Source organism: Myotis daubentonii, chromosome 9 (assembly GCF_963259705.1).
Source record: "Myotis daubentonii chromosome 9, mMyoDau2.1, whole genome shotgun sequence".
Lineage (NCBI taxonomy): Eukaryota > Metazoa > Chordata > Mammalia > Chiroptera > Vespertilionidae > Myotis > Myotis daubentonii.
The window spans coordinates 85,958,205-85,979,226 of NC_081848.1; the positions used below are offsets into that span (position 1 = coordinate 85,958,205).

General features: G+C 59.8%; 2 protein-coding genes and 1 non-coding gene across 4 annotated transcripts in view; 2 read left to right on the forward strand and 1 right to left on the reverse strand.

Annotated features, from left to right (window-relative positions):
• LOC132241847 (insulin-like) overlaps nucleotides 1–21,022 on the forward strand; it is a 394,596-nt gene that overhangs the window by 159,876 nt on the left and 213,698 nt on the right. The gene's annotated exons all lie outside the window — the stretch shown is intronic.
• The window catches only part of KCNQ1 (potassium voltage-gated channel subfamily Q member 1), a 222,236-nt gene that overhangs the window by 135,105 nt on the left and 66,109 nt on the right, over nucleotides 1–21,022 (reverse strand). The window lies entirely within an intron of this gene.
• Nucleotides 9,714–9,843, forward strand: LOC132242439 (small nucleolar RNA SNORA51). Its single transcript, XR_009454631.1, has one exon. It is a non-coding gene; the product is annotated as a small nucleolar RNA SNORA51 (small nucleolar RNA).

Consider the following 21,022-nt stretch of genomic DNA (forward strand, 5'->3'; position numbering starts at 1 on the left):
AGAGGGAACAAAGGGGAGTGGGGGGAGACGGGAGGAGGAGAGCAAGCAAGCGAGATCGCCCAGCCCCGGGGTCCAGCTGCGCCTGAAACAGCTGGGGCCAGATGTGTGAGCCAAAAAACCTCCCTTTGTGCTCGGCTCGCTGGTTGGGTTCCATCGTGTGTTACCCAGAGAGGCCTCAGGAATGTGTGACAAACGGGTGAGGCCCGCGTCCAGGCTGGGCCGGGGTCGAGGTTGCACACAGCTGAACCCGGACATTTCCTGGCTGGGCTCGGAGGGGCGCGGGGAGGAGGGGAGCTGGCGGAGAAGAGCTGGGGAGCGGGGCCCCTGAAGCTGCTGGCGGCTCTCGCGGACGAGCCCTCCCTCCCTCCCTCCCTCCCTCCGCGGGGCCCTCTCCCACCCCGTGAGGTGATGTTTGGAGCAAACCGTGGGACACACTGCATGTCACGTCCCGTCCAGGCCATGCAGAGCACGCGTTCGACATGAGATGGCAGCGAGGCAACAGTGAGCGCCACCCTGGGCATCCTGGCCAGGCCCACGGAGGCCACTGCGGTCCGCACACCCGGTCAGGCACCAAGGACCCTGTCCCCGCACCGCCCCTCCCGGTGGGAGTCACACACACACACACACACACACACACACACACACACACACACACACACGGGGGGGGGGGGACGCGGGTCTGGGGGCCCTGGGTGGGGCTGGGGCAGCGGGTGCTGAGGACGCACGACCCGGGAGGAAACGGAGAAGGAGCCACGCAGCCTCCCACGCGCGGCGGCGGCGACCCGGGGGTCTGCGCCAGGAAGTCGGCGCCCGGGCCCCCGACCGGCCTGGCCGCCCGCGGCCGAGGCCCCAGGAAGCGTCCGCACACAATGGAATCTGGGTTAAGCGGCTCCTCCAAGCGCTGAGCTCACAGGACATTCCCGAGAAGCCCCTGGAGAGGTGGGAGGGCGTTGCTGCGCCTTTGGATGAAGGAAACAACGAAGTGGCCTTGATTTTCGAGGCGAAATTACAGAGGGAGAAAGAAATGCTCTTAATCTAATTAGGAGCGATCTTTTCACCTCCGTCCCAGCACCGCGGAGCCCTGCCAGGGGAGCTTCACACAGCAACCCGGCAATCGGTGCGGGACGCCTTGGAAACCCTGCAGATGTTCTCAGAGTGTTTAGTGGGGAAATGAGTTGCAGGCCCGGTTCCCAGCATCCGGCTCCAGGCCTGGCTACCAGACCCAGACATCTGCGCGGGCCCCCCCTCCCCACCCCCCACCCAGGCCCCGAGGGCGCGGGCTTGAGAAACACCGGGCCCTTCCCAGGCCGCCTCCCAGCCCGGCCGGATCCGGGCCCCGCGGCCCCCCAAGACCCCCCGAGCCAGAGCCTGGACACAGTCAGAGCCACCGGAGAGCAGGGGAGGCTCAGTGTCAAAATTATGTTAGCAGCTGATGTCAGAAACCATCAGCTCAGCCCGCTCCCACCGGCCAAGGTTCTGCGAGGCGGGGAGAGGCCGGGGGCTCGAGGGAGCTCGGCTCCGAGGTCCTGACCCCCTCGTGAGCGAGGGCCACGTCGTGCGGAGACAGACACGGGGGCGTCTGGCCCATGCGGCCCTGTCCCCACACCGCCGGCTCCTTCCTGGGCCCAGGGGCCCACCACGATCGGGCGAGGGCGATGCGCGGGGGGCACACGGGTGACGGTCCCCGGCAGCCAGGCCTGAGAGGCCCCGCAGGACTGGCTCGGGGACACGGGGGAAGAACAGGCTGTCCCGGTTCTCGAGGACACAGGCCGCCCGGCGGCCCCACCCTGCGCCCTCAATGCCCCCGTCCCTACGTGCGAGGGCGCCGCGCGCAGACCTGCCAGATGCCCCGGGCGCCACCTCTGGCCTCACGGGGAGGCGGGGTGACACAGCGAGGCCCCGGGTGCAGCGCTCAGCGGGGACAGATGTGCCTGGCCCCAGCCGCTGCAGCTCCCAGGAGGCCCTGAGCCTGCCCAGTGGCCGCCACCGGCTCTTCCTCCGCGAGCAACCTGCACGCAGCCCTGGGCCGGGCTCTGCATCCGGCGAGCTGACCCGAGACAGTGACAGGAAGCCGGGGCACGACGGAGGCAGCAGCTCCCCTGCCTCCAGAGCCGGGCAGCTGCGGGGAGAGTGGAGGGAGGAGGCGAGGGCGGAAACTGAGGCCCGGGCAGAGGGGAGGGCGGCGGCCAGGCAGAAAGCATGGCCCTGGAGGTGACCAGGGAGGTGGCTGGGGGGAGGCAGGAGGGAGCCAAGTCCAGGAAGCTGACGAGACCCGCACACAGATCATCGCACGGGGTCCCCAGTTGAAACAAGGGCAGGCTCGCCCCTTCCCCCAGGTTTCAAATCTCCCTACTCACCCCTCAAAAGCACAAAGCTAACAAGAAGGGCAAATAAAGCTGCTCCGCCCGCACACCTCCCCTGGCACAGACACATGCGGGGCCTGCACATCGACGGGAGGGGGTGAGCCAGGTGCCGGCCTCTGCCCACAGCGTCAGGAGGCGAGGCTCAAGGCGCTATGTCCAAACGGGCGAGGAGAGTGAGTGCGTGCCTGGGCGCACCGTCCCTGCAGGAAGCGGGGAATCAGCAGCATCAGCGCCGGCAGGACTAGGAAGCAGCCGGCCAGGAGGCTGTCACCAACAGGGAAGCCCTGTGGCCTTTCAGCCTGCCCTCCGACTCCCGGCCCCGGCCCAGCCCACCCTCGGGCCGGCAGCCCTCATGACCAGTGCAGAGCCCTGACCCCTGGCTCAGGAGCCAGCGGAGCAGTTTCCAAGGTGTGTGTCTGTCCTGAGTTGTCTGGGGGCAGCCTGGAAGCCTGACACCAGGTGGTCGCCATGGTTTCCTCTACCAGGGACTCGCCCAGGTGGAAAGTGTCCCTGAAAAACACCGGGGGAGGCGGGTCCCAGCCGCCTGGGGGGACGTGGGAAAAGTGTTTCCTGGGGAAATCAGGCGTCAGGGGCACCCACGTGTCCCGGAGAATGGACTGCCCAGGGCAGGGCGCGTGCTCAGAACACTAGGCTTCCCCTCTGGCCGACCTCCATGCCCACCTCCAGCAGGAAGTGAAGGCTACGAGAGATTTGCAAACAGACTGGCCAGGTCTGAAGGGGCGGCCCCAGCACAGGCTGGTCTGCAAAGATGGGCAGTGCTTTCCCTTCTCCCACCCTCTCCCCTCTCCTGACTCCTGGCGCCCCCCCGGGGAGTCTCTGCCAGAGGACCAGCTGAACCCAACCTGGAGAAACTGACTTCAGAGGCCGCACAGGACAGAGGATACAGATTTCACGAAAAGGGAAGTCACGAAACAGCCATAGCTCGCGACAAGGAAACCCTACTGGGAACAGGAGAGGAGCCGATGTCTAGAGTTACTACGGTTAATATCATTTCAATAAAAAATTAAGAAAGTAGGTTCCATTCACAGGAGAAATGAACAGAGACAGTCCCAGAGGAAGTACGGACACTGAACTTACTAGACAAAGACTTTAAATCGGCTTTTTAAAATACGTTCAATGAAAACATAGAACTGAAGGGAACCAGGAGAACAAACGGAGAATATCAACAGAGAGGTAGGAATTATGAAAGAGAATGAAGCAGATTTTGGATCTGAAAAATATACTAATGGAAATGGAAAACTCACTGGGGCTTTATTAGCATATTTGAATGGGGAGAAGAATCGGTGAACCTGAAGCCAGATTAATTTACATGATCCAGTCTGAGGGGTAGAAAGAAAAAAAAAACGTGACGGGAACATGAACAGCCCCTCAGATGACACACCCTCCAACATGCCAACAGATCCATGGTGGGAACCCCAGAACGCAAGGCGAGAGAGGAAGGGGCAGGGAGAACATCTGAGGAAATGACAGCTGACAACTCCCCTGACTTAATGGGAAACATGGACTCTGCACCTCCCAGAAGTCCCGTGAACTCCAGGAGACAGGTCGCAATCATCTTGTTGAAAGATAGAACCACGGAAGGAGAGTGACCCATCGCGCATGGGGCCGCACCAGGTTTCTCGCCGGGAGGCACGGAGGCCGGAGTGGAGGGTGACTGAACTCGGGAAGCGCTAAGAGAACAAACTGAAGAATCCTGTGTCTCGCAGAATTATCTTTCAACAGTGAAGGAGGAATTACAGCACTCCTGAGTAGACGGCCAGTAGACGGGCCCTGCACAGAGGGGGTTCCTCCAGGCCGGAGGGAAAGGCCAGTAACCCGAAGGCACACAGAACGAAAGAATTCCAGCAACAGGTCTCTGCCCAGGCGGACACGAAGCCGGCATTACTGTATTTTCAGTTTGTGACCCTCTTTGTTCCCTATATACGTAGAAGACACGTGCGTGAAACAGGAATGATACATCTGTGTTACCAGCGATCCAGTGCATAAAAACGCAACCTGGATAACCACATGAGGGGGTGGGGCCCTATGGGAGCCAGGATGCTACTGAAGCTAAGCAGGCCAGGGTTAAAACTAGAATTTTAATAAATGTAGGACGTCAAATGCAATCCTCCTGGTAATCACCTGGAACACACACACGAAAGGAATTGAGAAGAGAATCGCTACTATGCACTGTTCAAAGACGGCACAGAGGAAGAAATGAGGAGCACCACGAACAAGAGGGCATAAGACACACAGAAAACAAAGAGCAAGCTGAAGTCCTCACCAACAATTACTTTAAATGTAAACGGATTAAATTTTCCAATGAAAACACAGAAATTGGCAGAATGGATGAAAGAAGTATTGGACCCACACTGTCTACGACCTACTCATTTCAGATCCAAAGACAGACTTGGCGTGAAGGACGGGGAGTGATGGCCGCTGCCAACAGTCATCGCTGGGAGGTTACGTTAATATCAGAAAAGCTCGATTGAGTAAAAAATGGTGACAGGAGATAAAGGACCATGGAGAAAAGGATCAACTTGTTCATACAAGTTTACATGTAACAACAGAGCCCCCTGAAACATGAAGCAAATATTGACAGAATTGGAGGGAGAAATGGTCCAAGAGTTGGACACGTCGATACCCCACACTCAGTAATGGATGGAACAGCCAGACAAGATTGACGAGGAAGCAGAGACGGAGCGGCTGTAAACCCACCAGAACTGACAAACACGTGCGGACCCCTCCGCCCAGCGGCAGATACACACCCTTCTCAAGTGCATGTGGAATAGTTTCCAGGACAGATCACATTCGGCCAGAAAGCAGCACATTTTTAGAAACTAAAATCATACAGCGTATCGTCTCCAACCGAAATGGAATGAGGCTGGAAATCAATACTAGAAGGAAAACTGCAGCATTGCAAACGTGTGGGAATTCAACCACGCACTCTTTAAAGAACAAGTGGGCCAAAGAAGACAGCACAAAAGAAATTTAAAGATGATTTGAGATAAAGGAAAATGAAAGCAACATACCCAGACTTATCGGACGCAGGGAAAGCAGTGCTCAAGCAGCGCTGGGGAGCGGGGAGATGAACAGAACAGGATCAACGAAACCCAAAGTCGGTTATTGTAAGAGATCGACGGAACTGAGAAGCTTTTAGCTGGGATGACTAAGAAAAAAACGAGAGAAGGTGCAAATAAGATCATAAATACAAGTGAGGACACTAGAATGGACTCACAGAAACAAAATACCGTGAAAGAATAGTATGAACAACTGTACTCCAACAAATTACCCAACCTGGCCGAGACGGACCAATTCTTAGTGGCACGTGAACTAGAAAAACTGGCTTCAGAAAGAGAAATTCCGCGCTGATAACCAGTAAAAAGTCTGACTCGGTTTCCAACTGCGTGAACAGAAGCCCAGCATCTGGTGAGTTACAGCAACCGGTGAAGGAGGAGTTCATACGAGCCGGGCAACGCCGGGCAAGCCCCCCACCAGGAGAGAGCCGGCCCCTGGCAGCCCTCGCGATGCCACGGCCTCGAGCACAGGAGTGTGCCCACTCTCTGGGCGTCGCCACAGGCCCCCGCGCTGTGAGCCAGTGGGATGTATCTCGGACGTGGAAGGGGGCCGTTCAACGTGAATCAAGCCCTCTCAATAGACACAGAGGAAGCGCTGGACCATCTTTCTCTTAAAAACACACCATTAGGAAAAGGAGGGAGCGCCGGTGCGACAAGCGGCATCTGAAAGCTCGCCGCCACCGCGTCCTCCCCGGGGGAGCACAAAGCTTCTCCCCGAGCGGAGTCAGACCAGGACGCCCCCGTGGGCACCGCCGCCTCTCGACAGCCCTGGGAGCGTCCGCCGCGGCAATTGGGCGCAGGAGCAGGAGCGCCGGCCCCGGCCAAGGCGTAAAGGTCCTCTTATGCGCAGGTGACGTGCTCCCGTGCATGGAGAGGCCACAGAAAAACCACTAGAGCTAACGAACGGCTCGGCAGAGCTGCAGGCACACGGTTAACACACAAAACCCATTTGTGTGTCTCCACCAGCTACGGACAGCCCGGGAGGGGAAATGTGCGGCCTGCGTGCAATCACAGGAAGAAGACAGGACCCGGGAATGCGGTTCGCCACCGAGGTGAGAGACTCCCCTGCTAGACACGCCAACAGGAGGCGAAGACGGAGGCAAACGGAGCCGCCGCCCGGGCTGGAGAGGAGCCGCAGGTGACCAAGCCCATCACAGCCCCAGTGGCCGTGTCTGCAGAAGCGGAAACGCTGACCCTCGGATGTTTACGGACTTGCCGCAGGGGAGGGAGGGGGGATTCTGAATCGCTGAAACGATTGGAAAGTACGAAGCTGGAACGCACACGTCTCGGTTTCGAAACTTCCACAGAGCTGAGCAGGCCGACCCAGGCGGCCCTGGCATGAGGACGGACATACACACAGGAGCCAGTGGGACCGAGCAGAGAGCCTGAGACGAACCCTCACGTGCGGTCGGTGGGTTTCCCGCAAGGGTGCCCAGGCCATTCGAGGGGGAAGGAGTAGACTTTTCCACAAACGGTGCCGCGACCACTGGACGTGCAGGCTAAGGAAGGGAGGGGCACACGCTCACGCCACAGAGAAAAATGACTTCGAAATGGACCAGCGACCTCCGTGTCAGAGCCCAAACCATCCATCTCATAGAGGAAAGCAGGCCACTCCTCATGACGCTGCAGCTGGCGATACGCTGTGGGGAACGGGAGCGCTGAGGCTGCACCAAGCGCCACTGAACTGTGACTTGAAAACAATCTTACACAAATTTCACTTAAAAAATGGGGCACAGGAGCCCTAAAAGTGTCACAGAAAAAAGGTCCAACAGTAAGTGTCAGAACAGCAACCGCAGGTCTGCTGCGGGCGGTTACCAGCACCCGAGACAACGCGGGGCCGCGAAGGGACGGACTGGAGGGGCAGCCCCCGTGTCACTCCCGGGAGGCGCGGGCGTGGAGAGAAGGGGCCGCAGGAAAGGCGAGGAGGGAGATAGAGCGGGAAGTGAGACCCTGTGGGACCTCGAGACAAACAGGACGTGCCACGCCCTCCCCGGCCCGCGCCCCGTGCCACGGAGGAAAGACGCTGCGGGAACGAGGGAGGACCTGACCTGGAACTCGGGTCCCTGGCACGTCGGAGCCTCAGCAAGCGGGCGGCGCGCACGCTCACCGCTGTGGGGGGATCGGAAAGGGAGGCGCCTCCTCCCCTGCTAGTCCCAGTCCCCAGGCACCACCCAGGACGCCGTAGATGATATTCAGACAGTGAAACGCCCTCGGCCTTGGGGGCATGGAAACAACCTTTAATCCGCGGGAAGAGGCTGAAAACAGAAATGGGCCAAAGAGTGAGAAGGAGAAATGGCAACGGGTGTTGGCGAAGAAGAAAAGCCGAGACCAGCCCCGATCACGGACATGGGGGCACGACAGAGACACGGCCCGCGTGGCCGCAGCGGAAGCGGGAGATGGCAAAGGAGGTCACACGCGTGCCCCGAGGTCGTGGAGAAAAGATAACAGGAATAGGTCAGACCACCTAGGGGAACGCAGACATTCTGTCGGCACAGCGTCGGCCGCTCGGACGCAGAGGCCCGAGCAGCACGAGGACGCGGATCTGGGACTCCAGCTCGGGCATTTCGTGGTCAAACCGTTAGACTTCCACACGGAGACTCCCTGGGCCTCTGAGGGGAGGCGGGAGTAACTGACCAAGGCGCGAGCTTCCAGCCGGCCACGGGCTGAACGGAAACAACACCCAGCGGGGTATCAGTGGACAGAGTCTTCCAGAAACTGAAGGAAATAGAGACCAGTGGCTTTGGACCCAGTCAGGCCGACCCCCTTCAGGGCAGAGGGACGGGCAGAAAAACAGCTCAGGATGCGCCCACCAGGCCTTGCTGAAGAACCTACTAGAACTAAGAAGATGGGAGCGCGGGCAGGACGGTGGGGGACAGTCTGCATATTCCATCCAGGGCCAGAGGAACCCCGGGTGGCGTAGGTCCCGGCAAAGCAGAACGAATCCGGCCCCGGGAGCGAGGAGGAGGGCAGGGGAGCACACGCCCGCCCCGGCACAGAGGAAGCGGGTGTACACGCGTCACAGGGAGGAGCGCGCAGTGTCCCGTGGCCCGCCACGCCTCCAAGTTAAGTAAGTAAATGAATTCACTGCCACACTGTCGGTAAACACAGGGGAGCCGCCGGCACACGTCCGTCAGCATCTTACCCACAACGCCGGCCGAGAGCAGAGCCGGCGCACGGGCGAGCGCGAGAGCCGTGTGACAGTCCGGGGTGCTGGCCACGCGTGGTCATGTAACGAGACGACAACCAAACGTCACTTATTAACACGCGGGCTACAAGCGGCCGCCTACGCACACACTGAGGGGCCAGACTGTTATGACCACCTGATGTCTGTAGGCACATGAGCCGTACGACGAAGGCCTGTTCGAACACCTTTGCTGTCTGCAGTTCCCAAGATAAAACGTCTCCAATTCGCACAGGAACACAAGGATTGGACAGTCGAGCATTGGAAAAAAGTCATGTGGCCGATGAATCACGTTTCCAGTTGCATCATGCAGATGGCAGAGTGAGAATTGGGCGGAAACAGCATGAAAGCGTGGACCCCACATGCGTGAGTACAACCCTTCAAGCTGGTGGGGCAGTGTTACGGTTTGGGGCACGTTTTCCTGGCACGATTTGGGCCCTTTAATTCGTGTGGAACAACGTCTGAATAGCACGACATACCTAAGTATGGTTGCTGATCAGGTTCATCCCATCACGTTGATGGCGTATCCCAATGGAGACGGCTTCTTCCAACAAGACAACGGGCCATGCCACGGGGCTCGTATTGTGCAGGAGTGGTTTCAAGAGCATGAGGGAGACTTTACCTTGCTCAGGTGGCCCCCACCATCACCAGATCTCCGTGCATGGAAACATCCAGAAAGCAGAGGCCACGAAGCCAAAGGCAGGGAAGGCGTTTAGTGCCAAAAGCATTAAATGAGACGCATAAGGAGGCTTTATAATTAATGCCAAAGCCACGCTTCGTAACGAAGGGGTAACAGTTGCAAACAACTGCGGCAAAGACCACAGCAGCCACTCAGCTCGGACGCAGGCGCCAGACGAGGGTCGCACGGCAGACCCAGCGGGCGAGGCAGGCCCAGAAGGTCTGCGAGCGGCCCTGCCGAGCCCGCCTGGGGGCCCCACGGGAGGACAGCAGAAGGACAGGACCACGTGGAGAGCTCGAAGGGGCACGGCGTCGGGAGGGCCTGAGGAACGACGGAGCTAAGAGCAGAAACCGGGAGTTGGGACCCGTTTAATCACATGAAAACCCTGGTGACGGGGGAAAGTAAAGCAGGCAGGCCTCCTGGTGCCACCACAGGCTGTGTGCTTACACTGGCTGTGCAGAAACCGGAGGCAGAGTAAACTTCCCCACGGACACCTCAGCTCAGGCGCTCTGCCTGGTCTGTACTGTGAATGGGGACACATTGAGTAAAAAGAAAAAAAAACCAACAGGCCACGTCCTCTTTTGGGAGCGGAGAGGGAGCACCCACACACGGAAGGACCGGGGCCCGGCCTCTGGCTGGGGGGGAGCGCTGACATCCCCTCAGACGGCCTGGCCCCGCCTCGGGGACGATGGGGGAAACACGGACCAGACGGACACCGTCCCTGCAGGACGCGGCTTATCTGAAACCGGTCTCCTTAGAAATCAAGAGCCCGAACACACGCATTTCCAAAAAATGTAAGAAACAGAAAAACGGACCCAGGAGCTGCCCTCACGCAACGCGCCGCGGCCGGACCTCTGCGGCCAGACCTGCTCACGGGCGCGGCTTCCGGGCACAGCGCGTGGCGGGGCCTGGGGAGCCCTGTTCCGAGCCGACCTGACGGGGGAGAGCGTGGGGAGGAAGCAGGAGGCCACCACGGCTTCTGGACGCGGAGGCTACTCCCAGGACGACAGGCACAGGCGCCGGGAGAGGGAGGGCCTCTGTGGATGGTCCCTGGAGCCAGGCCCCCACGTGCGACTCCAGCCCCAGAGGCCAGGAGCGAGCCACCCCCTCGACGGCAGCCCCGTGACCGCCACCCCGGGCACAGGAGGCACCGCACACGAGGACAGGCCTCTGACCGGACGGGAGGAGAGCTCTGCAGCGGCATCGCCAGCCACAGGCTCGCGGCCGCGACCTCCACAATCCCACCACCACCCGGGGGAGAGGAGCCACCGTGGCTGCAGAAACCGGCCCGTCGGGCGGCCGCTCCGAGGGTGACTCACGCCCCTGGCCCTTCTGCAATTTCGCTCAGAAACGAGAAATGCCGGCAAAAGCAAAGTCCAGATGCCATTTTTCCGCTATCAGATCAACAGAAACCCCAGGTCTCGCTCACATTCCTGCGGCCGCCTGCGTGCGGTCCTGCTGCCCCGGGAACGCCGGGGCCCCGGCCCCACGCAGCGGAATGCGCACGATTTAACAGAACTAAGGGTGCGTTTGTCTTTCAACCCAGCAGGTCCAGCTCTAGGAATTCACCTTAGGATCGGCCTCCAAAAATGTGCAAAAAAAAAAAAAATACCCAAGATTAAAAAATAAATAAATACAATCCCCCAGGCTGTGCACCCAGCCCGCCGCGCAGGGACGAGATATTAGACAGGGGCCGGCCCCGGCCATGGGACAGTGTCCACGCGCACAGAGGACACGGCTGGGAGGACACACACACACACACACACACACACCCAGGGAAGGGCAGCCGCCGGAGGGAAGGGAGTGAACTCCGTGAGCGGACACTGCCGGATGCTTCTAGAACAGACAGGCACCTTCTGTCACTAGGAAGGGCAATGAGAAAGCAGTCACGTGGGTGGTGAAGGACACACGGAATCACACAGATGGGAAAGCAGAAAGCACTGGGGTCCGTTCCCCACGAGGCCGCAGAGGGTGGGACGGGCGGGCTGTGGCAGGGCATGGCCCTCAGACCCTCTCTGTGCGGTCGGGGCTGAAGTGGGTCCATGTCCTAGGGCAGTGATGGCGAACCTATGACACGCGTGTCAGAGGTGACACGCGAGCTCATTTTTTGGGTTGATTTTCCTTTAATAAATGGCATTTAAATATATAAAATAAATATCAAAGATATAAGTCTTTGTTTTACTCTGGTTGCAAATATCAAAAAATTTCTATAGGTGACACGGCACCAGAGTTAAGTTAGGGTTTTCCAAAATGCTGACACGCCGAGCTCGAAAGGTTGGCCATCGCTGCTCTAGAGACACACAACCACCACTGACCGGCGGACGACAGACACACACCTTGGCACAAACTCCCTGGAGGGCAGCGATGACATGAACAACGTTGTCAGAAGCAGCCATTTCAGAATCCAGAAATTAACCGGAGGCGCAGAGCAAGCTGAAATGTGTTCATCCAAGAAAAAACCTCCAACACCGTGGACCTCGCCAAGAACAGCGGGCCCGGGGCGATGTCTGGTGGGGCTGCTCCCCGCCTCCTCCCGCGCCCTGGGGCACAGCGGCCTCACGGACACGCAGCTCAGCACCTGCACCCACAGATGGGGTTCTGTGCCAACCCCACGCACCATCGTGACCTCAGTGGCCATCACCGGGAGCTCACGTCACGGCCACTGGAGGGATTTCCAGGGGTTCCTGAGGCCTGGAGGCTGCACACACTCCCGGGCGAGGCCAGAGGGACCCTGCGCCCCGTCTCTCCCTGGCCGCTGTGAGGCCCTGCGCGGCAGGAAGGACAGGCCGGAGAGACCCGTGCGCTGCCGGGATTCGACCTCTCGCCCCAGTCCGTGGTAGAGGGCCTGGCTCCAGGGTCAGGCAAAACGCCTGAGCCATCCGTCTGACCACGGGCCAGGCTGATCCAGTGGTGACACCGAGGAAGCCCGGGCTCAACACACACAAACAAGGATTTAAAACACTCGAGCCGACACATCAGCGGCCGCCCGCTGCCGGAGACGGACTGCAGAACCAGGCCCGGGCGGCGCGTCTCACAGGCCGGCACCCAGCGCCGGGGCCTGGAGGGAGGACGGGACCCCCAGCTCCGAGTCGGGGTTTTGTAGCGGTTGGTGTTTATATTGATTTCTGAGAGAGGCATTCAGCGGCCGCCTCCCGCCTGGCCCCGACTGGGGAGCGAGCCCGCAGCCCGGGCCTGTGCCCTGACCGATTCGTGGGTTGACACGCAACCACGGAGCCACACCGGTCGGGCACACCCAGCGTGTGAGACGCGCAAGGCCGCAGGGAGCATAGCGCACACGTGGAGTGAGGAGCAGCCCACAGCAACGCTCTCTGCGGCCTGACCTCAGCCTCAGGGGCCGAGACCTCAAAGCGGTGAGAATGCCTGCGCCCAGGACCTCGGAGAAGCAGCGTTGGAAGCAGGAAAGGGAGCGATGACAGGGACGCACCCGGTGGAGACGCCGACAGAGGTGTGGGGGGGTGATAAAGCAAGCCCCTCAGAACTCCTGGAGTCGGAACGCACAAACACTGCGACAGGGCCGGGGTGAGCGGGCGGAACAGAGAAGGGACCCGTGGCCTTGGCGGTGGACCCACCAGGATGGCTCCTTCCTCAGATCAGGGCAGAGTGAAGTGCGTGAGGGGGCGCCTGCGGCCTGCGGGCGGCCTGACCGGTGGCGGCGGATGTGCCATTAGAGTCCCCGCAGGAAAGGGGGAGAGGGACGAAGACATCGGGGAGCGCGGAGCGTGACCCTGACGCAGCTTGTCTTCCGTTAAGGTGTTTATTGTGATCCCCGGGTCACGCTGCTCAGAAAGCAACTTTGCAAAGAGGACGCTAACCCAGGAATCAGAAGGGACGGCGACGTGCATCTCTTCAGCCCGCAGGAGGCCCGAGAGGAGGGAGGGGGGCACAAAAGAGGCGCGAGGCGTACAGCAAATGAGGAGCAAATGGCAGATGTAAATCCTACCACATACCAATAATTGCATTAACTATAAGTGAATTAAACACTCAACAAAGAAGCAGAGACGGCCAGATCGCCCGGAGCAGGAACCAAGGACGCACGCCCACAATGGACACATTATAGACCCAGAGACACAAACAGGTTCCAGGAACCAGGGTGGGGAAAGGGGACACGCCGCGCTGGGCTCCAGAGAGCGGGCGCGGCCACACCGGACGCAGGCAGGAAGGCCCTACAGTGGGCGATGTCACCAAGACGGGGAGGGGGGGGGCGGCGATTATGGCGGAAGGCTCAACCACAATAAAAATTCTAACAGAACGGAAGTCACACACGCGAGTGACAGCAGGGCCCTACAGCACAGCAGACAAAGACGGACAGTGAACCGGACAATCCGACTACAGCAGGCGGCTCGGCATGAAAACACACGCGTGGTCGAAGGAGCGGACGGACGCTCCCACGTTCGGTGGCCGGCGCTGAGGGAAGACAAAGCGAGGCCAAGGCGAGCTGCCCCAGACGCGTCACAGGCGCCGGAGGACGGAAGGCCGTGCAGGGACCCACGGCGCGGGGCGCAGAGAGGGGCACGGCTCTGGAGGACGGTTCCTGTCTCGGCAGAAACCGGGCGACCGGGTGTAACATTTTCCAAAACCGCAAGGAATAGAACCGCCAGCTGGGGATCCTCGAACCAGCGGAGATGTAGGGGAGGGGCGCAGGCACGGGGGAGGGGGTTCTCGGGGGGAAGGGGATGAAGAACAGCCAGTGACTCCTCACCACCACCCCCCACCCCGCAGGAGCGCAGCCCAAGGAGGAGGCAGTGGAAGGAACCACATTTTGAAAGCGGCGAGGACAACGGACCCGGCCACAGGGAGGCTTAACCCAGTGGTCCCCACCTTTTCTTGGCCACGCCCACCCAGGCGTCTCTAAAATCCTATGCCCTCCCCGTGACATATAATTCTTTTTTTTTTAATTTTTTTTTTTTTGCTTAAAGTATTACAAAGGGTATTACATATGTATCCATTTTATCCCCCCGCCCTAGACATATAATTCTTATTATTCAAAAAGCGAACCCCTATTCAGTGGAGGAAGCCTCAAAGGCCATGAACTGGGTCCAAACCAGCTTCCCGAGAACATGGCGTCCACGAAGGAGAAAAATCAAAGAACGGAAGGACGGTGGGAGTCCTGGGGAAGAAATCGCTAAGAAACTGTTAAAAAAAATAATAATAATATGAAGGGATAGGAAAAAACAGCAAAGTTTCAAAACATAATAGAGAGCTGAAATGCACCAATATGTCACAACATCTATTTACATTCTACTAGTATATACGAGGCCCCTAGGACCCTAAGAAATGCAAAAAACTCACTGTGAATAACTCACTCCCGACCTGCCCCCCTTAGAAGTCACACGGCCCCCCGTGGGCGTGGGCCCCACGCGGGGAACCCCTGGTTTACACCCCTCACTCAGGGAAGGGAAGCACGGAGACCAGAAGGCGATGCCCCACTGCAGGTGCACGCGGTCACGCCAGGGCCACGCCCCAGAAAACGACTCGCTCGCAATCACCAAACACGGAAAGAACCAGCAGGGAGCCCCGGCCGGTGGGGCTCGGCCGGTGGAGCTACAGCCTGTCCACGGAGGTCACAGGTTCGATTCCCGGTCAGGCACGTGCCCGGGTGGTGGGTCCAGTCCCTGGTTGGGCGTGGATGGGAGGCAACCGGGTGACGTTTCCTCGCACCTCTCTCTCTCTCTCTCTCTCTCTCTCTCTCTCTCTCTCTCTCTCTCTCTCTCAAATAAAAAATCTATCCTAGGATGAGGATTAAAACAAGGAATACTAAGGGGACACGTCAAACAGCTCCACACACAACAAGTTGACGACTTAGGTGAGATGGGCCGGTTCACCAAACAGCACAGGCCGCACAATCCACTCGGCACGAAGCAGGGCCGACTGTAACGCCCTAGTGAGGACGTTACACGTGTGATTTGAAGATTCCTGCTCTTTTCCTCCCGGGCTGTCTGAAGGCCGGCCGCCTTCGTGAGCGACACGGTAACCATCGGACCGGGAGGTTCCTGGCCAACCTCAGCGGGAGCAGGTGCTCCCCGAGGTCCGTCCCCCGGGAAGGCACCCGAACGCAGGACAGAAATTCGGGGAAAACTGGCCAAACGTACAAGCCCAAGCAGACGGCATCCTCGGGTCTGGGTTCAGGGCCCACGTTGGCGGTGGCCGGGCGGCTGGCTGTGGCGTGGGGTATGGTTCCCGGGGTTCCACAGAGGTGGGAACCCAAACACAGACGCGCGAGACGTGGCCCTGGGAGGAGGCGGCGACCTTGCGAACACGGAGGAGGGAACATGGGGGCCAAGGGGAGCCGGGCGGGCGCGGGCGGGCGCGAGGGGAGGACTGAGCGGAGACTGTGCCTCACCCGCCGACACGGGCGGTGGCCACGGGAGCGTTGCTAAGCTGGGGGCTGTTGCGGGGAAATCCCGGAGGAGGACTTCCCAGGCCCGAGTGGCTTTTCTCCCCGACTTTCCGAGGAGAACGGATGACAACGGCGCAGCACACCTCCCGGGAGATAGGCGAGGGGGTCTGCTTTCCAACTCATTTTATTGAAACAGAATTCCCTGGTCACAAGACCAGATGAGGACAGTGCAGGACACCTACAAACGTAGACGCGAAAAGCCTTTAAAAACACTGACAAGGCCTCGCGCTCCCCGGTTCCAAACTGGGCTGTAAAGCCACAGGCGTTCACACGGGGCGGGAATGGCATAGAAACAGACACCCGGTCCCGTGGCACCGAGAGAGGGCCCAGCAGTAACCCTTGGCCGCGATGGCCACGCCACGCAGGGCCACGGAGCCCAGGATACACAGGGACGAAGGGCAGCCTCCTCCGTAAATGGTGTTGGTGCGGACACACCCGGTACCCACCCCATCGGGGTGACCAGTGCTGCCAACAGCTCATGAGATCGGATCCCCTCGGGCCACACCGAAGGAAGGACTCCGGGGGGGGGGGCAGGCCCCCACTCACAGGTCAGCAGCGGGCAGGTGGCGGGTCCTCTTGCTGCTGGTCTACAGGTCATTCTCCCTCCCCCTCCGGTGGCTTCTGTAGCCAGACCTGCCACCTCCGACCAGCTCACCTCTGTGGGGGGCACAGGCTCGGACGCAGACGAGAAAGGCTGGCCCGGCCGGCGGGGCTCAGTGGTTGAGCGTCGACCTATGAACCAGGAGGTCAAGGTTTGATTCCCTGTCAGGGCACAGGCCCGCAGTGCGGGCTCCAGCCCCAGTGTGGGGCGTGCAGGGGGCAGCCAATCAATGATTCTCATCACTGATGTTCCTCTCTCTCTCCCTCTCCCTTCCTCTCTGAAATCAATAAAAACACATTTTTTTAAGAGAGAGAAAGGGCCATAGGCGGTGCTGAATGAAGCCGTATGAGCTCGGACCCGCCGGGCACTCTTCACGCTCCGCCCGGACGCCTGGCCTCTCTGCTGAATTTAGCCGCGTGTGTGTGGGGGGGGGGGGGCACGCAGAGGGGGGAGCTGTAGCCAAGCGCTCCTTCTCTGATCGCTGTCACTCCGCAGCCTGAGCCCCTGGGGCTCCCCTTTGTCTGCGTCATAAATCCAGGTCCTTATCTCGGTCTCGCAGTCCCAGAGCCAGGCTCCTGCAGATCCTGAACGTGCCCCTTCCGAGCACGTGGCCTTGGGAAAGCTCTTTGATGGCTCAGCCACGTTTCCTCCGCCGGGAGACGAGATAAGCAGCCAGGACCTTGCAGGGCACGTCTCCTGTGTTGAATCAGAGTCTGCCCGGCGCTCACCAGCCACATGCCCAGAGCTCCTGCCTCCCCGCCCCCTTCCCCACGGGGACGAGTGCCCCACTGCAGGGCGTAGGCCCTGGCGTCTCCAGGGGCCGCCAGCCACCCAGAGGTGGGGGGGGAGGGGGGGGAGGGCTCATGCTCCTGGGGTAACCCGTGCCTAAAATTTATCATGGGGGCGTTTGCACAACCCCGGGGACATGCTAAACACCACTGAGTTGCACACTTTACAGGGGTGAATTGCGTGGTGCATGAATTACACCTGAGTGAAGCTGTTAACAGCAACAATAAAAAAACGATCGAGAAAACGTTCAGGATCCAGGGTGAGGCAAAGATTTCTTAGACCTGATCCTGGGAGAACAAGCCACCGAGAGAGTAAGTTGGACTTAATCGAAATTAGAAGTATTTGCCCAGAGGATGGAAAAAGCAGTTACAGGGCGGGCGAAAGGCTTTTCCAACCACACGTCGGACCTGAGACTAGAATCCAGGATATAGAGACTTCGCAAAACTCAAGATTCACAGAACAACCCGACTGGAAAACGGGCAAACGATCTGAAAGAACACGGCGCTGACGGACACGGAGAGGCGAGGGAAGAGGATGCTGGGAAGGCGTGGGGCGGGGGAGGGGGGGGTGCTCACCGCTCACACCTGACCGGTGGGAAGAGGAGGTGGACAGCAGGGGCGCCAGCGAGGACCCGGAGAAACGGGGTCTCTGTGCGTCGCTGGGGGGAGGGTGCAGCCACGGGGGAAACGTGAACGTGAACACCCCACGACTTGGCAGTTCCGCTCCCGGCATCCACCCGCGAGCCGACCCGGCTTGATCCGTGTCTCTGTCTCCCACTGCCGGCCACGGGACCACCACCCACGCGGTGGCTTAGCACGGCCCACGCGTGTTCCTTCACAGCGAGCCCGGCGCCCGAGCTGACTCTTAGGGGACTGGAACCCCGGCCGGAGGGTTTCTGGGGGGCCCTCAGGAAGCGTGTCCCTGCCTTTTGGCCCGGGAGCCACCTACACCCCCCGAGCCCATGACCCTCCCTCACGCTGCGTGGCACCTTCTCCCCGGCTTCTTGGGGTCACCTCCCTCTGCCTCCCTCCTCTGAGGGTGCCCGTGGCGACGTTGGGCCCGGCACACGCAGGGCCTCCTCCGCCCGCCACGCAGGCCACCGGCACTGGGCCCAGGAGTTAGGACCCAGATGCTTCGGGGGCCCGTTCAGCCGACCACAGTGCGGAGGAGCCCCAAGAGGAAGCGGCCCAGATGTGCACAGCGTACGGTCACGCCGACTGTGGTACGCCAAGGCCGACGCCAACGCCAATGCCAAGGCCAACGCCAAGGCCAACGCCAACGCCAAGGCCAACGCCAAGGCCAACGCCAACGCCAACGCCAACGCCAAGGCCAACGCCAAGGCCAACGCCAAGGCCAAGGCCAAGGCCAAGGCCAACGCCAAGGCCAACGCCAACGCCAACGCCAACGCCAAGGCCAACGCCAACACCAAGGCCAATGCCAACGCCAAGGCCAATGCCAAGGCCAACGCCAACGCCAAGGCCACGGAGCTCCCTTGGCAACGCAAGCACCGACTGGGCCCAGACGGCTCGAATGAACCTTACGAGTGATGCAAAGTCCAAAGAGCCCGTCCCAATGTCCTGGGCTGTGTGCGTGCACGGATGGAACATTCTAGAAATGACAAGCTGGGGGAACTGGCAACCAGACGGGTGGTTTCAGGGATACGGAGGGGAGAGGGTGTGGCTCCGGGAACCGCCCACAGAAATGACCCGACGCGTCGTGGGGACGCCGGCGCGAGGAGGCGCTCAGACAGCTGCCCGGAACCCGGAGCCGGCGGGTTTGCCGCCACAGAGCGCGGGGAGCGCCGCGCACACAGGGAAGCCTCTACCTGGGGGGCCCTTTAGCAGGAAAACCTCAGGCAAGCGCACGAAGCATCGCTCCGAATTCAGCTTAAAGGAAGGATCGTCACCCAGGAAGACGGAGTTAACAAACCCAAAGACCGAGCTGGGGACGGAGACAAAACCACCGAGGAGCACTGAGCAGGTTGGAACGAACGGCTCCAGCGCCCGCGGAGGGACGCCCACCAGGTCACGGAACGGGGGGGGGGGGGGGTGCGGACAAGCACGTGTCCCCGGCCCCGCGTGTGGAGATGAACGCGGGCCCCATCGTCGTGGGCATTCAGTTCCTCGCGCCGTGGGCCCAGCGTGCGGACTGGAACGGCTCGGGGGGGCGTGGGCCAGGCTGACCGAGGACGGCACAGCCACGCCCCTGCACCTGTAGCGGGAGGCGTGTGAGTCGTACGTGTCATGTTGCTTTGAGAAGGCTTTCGAGAGAGACCAGCCCTGCCCTGGCCGGTATGGCTCAGTGGACGGAGCGTCGACCTGCAGACCGCAGGGTCCCGGTTCGATTCCGGTCAAGGGCACGGACCTCGGTTGCAGGCTCCTCCCCAGCCCAGGCCCTGGGCGGGGCTCATGCAGGAGGTGACCAACCATGTGTCTCTCTCACATCGATATCTCTGTCTCTCCCTCTCGCTTCCACTCTCGCTAAAAATCAATGGGAAAATATCGGAAGGTGAGGATTAGCAACAACAAAGAGAGAGAGAGAGAGAGACACAGAGAGAGAGAGACCAGCCCTGAGATGGGTGATGAGGAGCCGGTGACATGTGGGCTGTTTGGCAGGGGAGGGGAGGGGAGAGGAGGGGAGAGGAGGGGAGGGGAGGGGAGGGGAGGTCAGAGCAGAAGATGGGGACACGGGGGTGCAGGCGCCACACAGACCTGGGGCTGAGGCGTGTTGACTCACTCCGTCAACACGACAGTCCTGGGAGCCACCCTGTCAGGATCCCTGTTTCACAGACAGAGAAACTGAGGCACAGAGAGGGCAGACGCTTGCCCAGAGTCACACAGGAGAAGGGGCAGAGCCGGGCTTCAGGCCAGGGGCTGGGCCAGCAGGCTGTGCTCCAAACCGCTCCCACGCCCGCCACCGGACGCCTAGACACGTAACTGTGAAGGCGGGATTTTGTTTTCCTGGCTCCGAATTCGGCAGCAGATACATTAGATTAAAAGAAATAAATAATCGTCGTAAGGAAGGTTGGAGCCAATCTGAGGGATGCAACGAGTAAGCATGTGCATCTGTGCATGAATAATCATCTCATGCGTTTGCACGTACATGCTACATGCATTTGGCCTGTACATGCCAATAACGGTTGGTGTCCTACCAAGAGAGAACATGCCTTCTCCACGTAAGCCCGTGGCCACTCACGGAAGTTAGGGTGTTGTTCTTGCCCTTGGACACAAAGAAAATCTCCGGCTTCCAAAGCGATGTCACAGGCCACGCGCGCGCCAGTTAAGTCGGAAATAAATAACAGCGATAAAAGGAGGACTGCTTCTCCACTAAGAAAACATCTCTTAAAGGCACCACAGATCAAAGGGGAAAATCAAAACACAAAATGAACACCGCCGAGAAAGCCATGAAAAGGGACGTATTTCACAGTAAGAGCTCCGTGTCACAGCTAACGCTGCCATCAGAGGGAAATTTATAGCCTTGAGATGCCTTTTAGAAGAAAGGCTCTAACGAAACGAACTAAGCATCACTCGGCACTAAGTTTAAAGGAAGGACACAGTTACCCAGGACAAGGGAATTGATAAACCCAAGGGCCACGTCGGGGAAACAGGAAACAAGACCAGCTAGAGAGGCGGCGTCTGGCAGGAGAGCAAGTGCCGGCTAAAATAGAAATCTCTCTCGAGTGTGGTGTGGTTTTCTTTTCTTTTTAAAAAATAAAGCCAAAACAATAAAGCTCAAAGGAGAGGGAAAAAAAAAGAGGCAACGGCTACAGAAGAACGTAAAATCATCAGGAGAAAATGTTTCCACCGAGTGGCGACACACTGAACCCCGGAGGGTGACATCGCAGCGAATAAATCACCCTGAGACGCGGCAAGCCGATTCCCAACAAACGACGGAAAGCGGACGGAAGAGGGGTG